Consider the following 6,231-nt stretch of genomic DNA (forward strand, 5'->3'; position numbering starts at 1 on the left):
ATGCAATTCCAGATAAAACTCTGAGCTTCACACTCTGTTATCATGAACTTCCCGCCACCCCCCAGGAAGCGAGATCCAGAATAGAAGCACACGTGATCCTTATGTAGGATTGACAGCTGCCAAGTTGTTTCCCTCCCTGCTCTCTGGTGTCTCTAAGTCCCCTTTGCTTTCTTAGCTATAAGCATATGAATGCAGAGCAAGGCATATATGATGTTATTCGTGTGCTTTGCCTAGGGATGTCAGAGAATTCCGCCACAGATCTCGGTGAGGCCGAATGCCAGTGCATTTGGCTGCCCGAAATCTGTGGTGGAATGGCCTGCCACCCCCCCACCCCCCTGCGGATCCCCCCTGGGATGGGACTCACCTGGGGCGGATCTTCCGGGCAGCGGCGGCTTCGGCGGCGGCTTCGGAGGCGGTGTCCGGTCTTCCGACCGGCTACCGCCACTGCCATTTCCAGGCTTGTGTGTAAAAAAAAAAAAAGATGTGATAGGCTACGTAAAGATTTATGTAGCCTATCATGGCTAGGTTTAATAAAAAAGAAAAAAAGACGTGATAGGCTATGTAAATCTTTATGTAGCCTATCATGGTTGGGTGGGTTTAAAAAAAAAAACCGCATACGCAAATGGCGGCTACGGCCACCGCCATTTGCGTTCCTTCTTTTTACTGTCTTAATCTACGTAAATATTTATGTAGACTATGATGGCGAAAATAAAGGGGAACGCAAATAGCGTAGTGGGTGCTATTTGCGTCCCCTTTTGATTCGCTGTTTCAGCCTACATAAAGATTTACGTAGAGCCGTACGCAGTTGGTTGTTGTTGGTGTTTTTTTTTACCCAGAGCCTCCGTGGCCGGAAATCCAGCTGCGGATGGTTCTGGCCTGGCCGGGCCGGGCCTGGCCGGCTGCTCTGTGGAGCTGCCGCGAAGCACAGCCGGCTGTTCGAGGATTCCGGGGGCAGGAATGGCGCACCTCCCCCCCGTCCAGGATTCTGCGGGGCGGGACGGAATGCCTCCCCCCCCATCAACATAATCCACGAAAGGTAAGTCACTTTCGTACGTCCCTAGCTTTGCCCTTGAGTGCAGGATCTTTCTACCAGAAATACCTAGTATGCCTTCCTCAATACAGACTGTGATCCTTGGGGGGGGGGGGCTTTAAGATATACAGCCCAATGTGGATCTGGATCACCTATATTCATGGTGGGAGTGTAGCTCCTATTTATGTTCTCCAGGGAAAGTTTTTCTTTGTTTGGAAAGGAACCCAAGTAGAGTGAAACTCAACCTGCATCCCCCCACACATACACACATACCTGTAGGACTTTGTAGATGCCCAACATGGTTGAAATCTGGATGGAGATGTCAGAGTTGGTCCCTTCCAGAACAGCCAACAGGTGATTCTGTCTTCCACATTTGTAGTTGGGAACATTTGCGTACCCAGGAGAGAGCAGGTCTAGCAAGGTATCTGAAGTCAGTCTGGCACTGATATACAGTAGTTGTCATGGATACTGTAGCCCAGGGTGGTGTTGGGTAAGAGTCTGGGATTCTGGTCGACCTCCTGAACGGCAAAGAAGAAGGACGGGATCTTCCAGTACTCTGTGTCTCCTGTCCTGGAAAAAATAAATAACTCACATTGTCATCCTGTCTGCAATGGATGACAATGACAATTAGGTTCCGGTCAGAGCCAATGTCGCCCTTGCAGCATTCTGCAGAGTCTCCATGGGATGCTATCTCAAACAGCTTTTTAAAAGGTTGAAAAACCTTTTCATCTCTCCCCTGGAATGAAAAGGGGAGGCAAGGCAGCATCTGGATGAAGTCTTGGTAAATTAGTCCTCTCGGGGAAGCAGCAGAGGGGCTGGATTCTGAGATGACCCTCCCAGAGCTTAATCATTGCTAAAAGTTGTTTTGATACTCCTATCTAAGTTAGGGATGGCAGAGAATTCTGCCACGGATCTCGGGGAGGCCAAATGCCAGCGCATTCGGCCCCCCTGAAATCTGTGGCGGAACAGCCTGCCACCCCCCCGCCACCCCCCACGGATCCCCCCAGGACGAGACTTACCTGGGGTGGATGTTCCGGGTGGTGGCGGCTCCGGTGGAGGCTCCAATGGCGGTTCGGTGGCGGCGGCGGCGGCGGCCGGTCTTCCAACCAGCTGCCGCTGCCGTCATTTCCCGTGTAAAAGAAGAAAAAGACGTGATAGGCTACATAAAGATTTACATAGCCTATCATGGCTAGGTTAAAAAAAAATGTGATAGGCTATGTAAATCTTTACGTAGCCTATCACGCCTGACTTTAGAAAAAGCAACGTGTGTACGCAAATGGTGGCGGCTACGGCGGCCGCCATTTGCATTCTTTATTTTGGCCATCTTAGTCTATGTAAATATTTACGTAGACTAAGATGGGTGAAAATAAGGAACGCAAATGGCAGCGGCCGTAGCCGCCGTCATTTGCGTATGCGCGTTGTTGTTGTTTTTTAAGTCAGACATGATAGACTACGTAAAGATTTACATAGCCTATCACGGCTGACTACAGGGATGCAAACAGCGGCGGCTACGACCACCGCCATTTGCGTCCCTGCTAGCCAGCGGACGGATGTCCGGCTGCTGGCGGAGCCAGCCAGTGGCTCCGCAGAATCCCTGCGGAGCACAGCTGGCTGGCCAGGATTCTGGGGGGAGGAACGGAGTGCCTCCCCCCCCCAGCGTAACCCAGCGGAGCCAGGTAAGGCCAATTTCGTACATCCCTAATAAATAGGAGAAATTAGGGCTGATGTGCTCCATTGTAATTTATGGATTAAGAAATACCAACAATATCTGAGGAATGGTTTAAGAAATATTAACAATATTTGAGGATATTTGAGGACCTGCAAGATCTGTTTGAAGGGGAACATGGCTGCAGCAAGGAGAAAAAAAGGAAATACATCTCCGCCTACATCCCCTGTACCTCCTTTGGCAAAGGTGCCGAGAACCAAAAATATAGGGGAGTTATTTATTTGGATAAAAACTTTGTCTTCACAATTTGCTGAACAGGCTAAGTGGTTGGATACAATTCAAAATTCCATCACCACCCTGCAAGGGGCTTTGGATTTAATTAACACTTCATGGCAAAAAAATGGAGGTGAAGGTTAACAAGCTGCAAGATAGGATGGCAGCAAATGAAACTGTGTCACACGTTTTTTCAACAACTCCTGTCAGAATTTCCCAATTGGAGGCTTTTATGGGCAGAGCAAACGTACATATTATTTGTAGATAAGCTTTTTCATGAGATACTCCCTGTGCCATCTGATTATTTACTGGATATTGAGCAGACATTCCATGTGCCAAATGCCAAAGGGACTTGTTATATGATTATAGTCTAATTTGCAAGAATCTCCACAAAGAATTATATCCTGTGTTTGGCAAGAGGGGGTGGAAATCCTTTTTGGAAACAAGATAAAGTTATATTATTTCTGGATTACACCAAAGAAGTTGTTGAGAAAAGAGGGCAATTCATCAAGGCGAAAAACCTGGCAAAACAAATGAACTTACAATATCACTTAAAATATCCTGCTACGTTTTATATTGCTTCTGAAGGTCAGATGAAGCAGTTCCTAAATCACGAAATGGGGGAGGCATGGCTAAATGCACAAATGTGTGAGATTTATATTCCAGCCCCTTGAATTGGAATCTACAAATGTGTTTTGTTAACTGGCTATGTTTAGTCTGAATGACTCAGGCTAGGCCAGAGTTAATTGTTTATATATATATATATATATATATATATATATATACACACACACACACACACACACACACACACATATATATATATATATATATGTATATATCTCCATCTGCTTTCTCTCATTTTTCTCTCTCTTTCTTTAAAAAATCCTTTTTCTTTAAAATGGATATGACATACTGTATCTAAATATACTGTTTGAGGGTGTATAGAAATGTGCACACTCATTTATATATCTAGTATAAAATATATTACTGATTGTTGTAAGGTTGTTTTTAAGCTTTATTATCATATAACATAAAATTTATTAGTGATCTGTGATTATTATTATTAATCCTTTTGAATCTCCTTTCTTTTTTTACTATTATTACTATCATTATTGATACTGGCTAGTAAGATTTTTGGCTGGTAAAACTGTTAAGTTTCACTATTATATGTTAATTGAAGAGCAATAGAGGGTTACTGGAAATGAATTGTAGGCCTGCTTCCTTGCTATAAGACTGATGACATGATATGATTATTCATGCTGTATTGAATTGTAATATTGTCAATGTTATAGGTATAATTTTTAAGTAGAATGGGGTTTGGAGCCCATGTGTATTTGAATGTAAATTTAACCCTTTTAAATATTTTTCTCCTTTTTGTTATTGCTGTGTCCTCTTAATAATATTGTATAGTTGGGAAACTGTAGCTACTGATTAGGTTGTTGGTACTATTTATTTCTGCTGGAGAAGACTCTTACGAGTCCCCTGGAGTGCAAGGAGGTCAAATCAGTCAATCGTAAAGGAAATCAACCCTGAGTGCTCATTGGAAGGACAGATACTGAAGCTGAAGTTCAAATATTTTGGCCACTTAATGCGAAGAGAAAAGTCACTGGAAATGACCATGATGCTGGGAGAGACTGAAGGCAAAAGGAGAAGGCGACGGCAGAGGATGAGATGGCTAGATAGCATCACCGATGGATGCAATGAATATGAACTTGAGCACGCTCTGAGAGAGAGCGGAGGACAGGAAGTCCTGGTGTGCTATGATCCATGGGGTCACGAAGAGTCGGACATGACTTAACGACTGAACAACAACAACAACTGTTTATTTCATTTATTTCATTTAATAGGGATGGACGAAAGGGACTTACCTTGTCCCGCAGCTTGCTTCGCGATGAAGGAGAGGTGCTTCGCTTCTCCCCCCGAAGTTCAGGCAAGGGGGGGGAGGCGCCCCTCCTCGCCCGGCCGAAATTCAGGCTGGGGGGGAGGCGCCCCATCCCTCGCCGGCGAAATTCAGGCCGGGTAGGAGTGCCCCGTCTACCTGGCCGCAAAAAAAAAAAGTAAAAAAAAAACACAAAAACACACACACCCGTGATAGGCTACGTAACGATTTATGTAGCCTATCACAGCTAGATTTCCAAAGTCAGCCTTTATAGGCTATGTAAATCATCACGTAGCCTATCATGGGTGACTTTGGAAAAAAAAAAAAAAGCACGTACGCAAATGGTGGCTCCCATGGGGACTGCCAATTGCGTTCCTTATTTTGGCACGTCTAGTCTACGTAAAGATTTACGTAGACTACGGCGAAAATAAGGGCAACGCAAATAAGTCCCATTCCAGGGGGGGCGGGGGGCCAGTGGAGAATTTCCCCAACGCTTTTGGGGGGCCGAATGCGTCAGCGCTCAGCCTCCCGAAGATTCGTGGAGAAATTCTCCACCAACCCTACATTTATAAAGACAAAAATAAAATAAAAAGTATTTTCAACAAAAAAAAAAAAGAAAAAGAAAAAAAGAAAAAGAAATTAATTCTGGAAATATCCCCATTACTACCATTCTTGTTGCATCCAAATTTTACTTCTATAGAGAACCAAGAGCAATATACAAAATGGAAACGAAGAGATTACTATGAAACTAAAATTCTCCCTTCTGTAGTAAAACTAGAAGGAAAGCTTCAGGGAATGCAAATAAACTGGATGCTCTTTCATCAAAGAAATCATTGTATTACAAATCCTTGTTTAAAACAAACTGTTTAGAAGCATGACAAAATTTGAAGGTATATTATTGGAACATATGGTTAATACAAAAAGGGTTGGTTTCAGAAATGTATTCACAAATCATTGAAATACTGTAGATATGAATATGTCAGATGGACTGAAAATTATATGGGGAGATGATATTGGGATACCAATAGAACAAAATTAAGGGATAAAGTATAGGTGACACGAGGCAAACTGCTTCAATAATTGCCAGGGAGAATATGTTGAAATTGTTACACAGATCATATATCATGCCAGTACGTGTGGCCAGAATAGTCAATACAAACAACACAAAATGTTGGAGAAACTGCGATCAGCAAGGTTTATACATTCATATGTGGAGGACATCTCCTATTCTGTCACAGTTTTGGAACATCATATTTTTCGAAATGGCAAATATTACACATCAAACCATACATGTGACAACAATATGGGAGGAACAAAATGCAAACGTGACATCAAAGGATTTAATTGAATTCATGCTGATAGCAGCCCAAAGAGTCATAG

The sequence above is a fragment of the Heloderma suspectum genome, chromosome 2, assembly GCF_057233095.1.
Source record: "Heloderma suspectum isolate Gila_16-S chromosome 2, 16-S_ref, whole genome shotgun sequence".
In the NCBI taxonomy this organism is placed as follows: Eukaryota; Metazoa; Chordata; class Lepidosauria; order Squamata; family Helodermatidae; genus Heloderma; species Heloderma suspectum.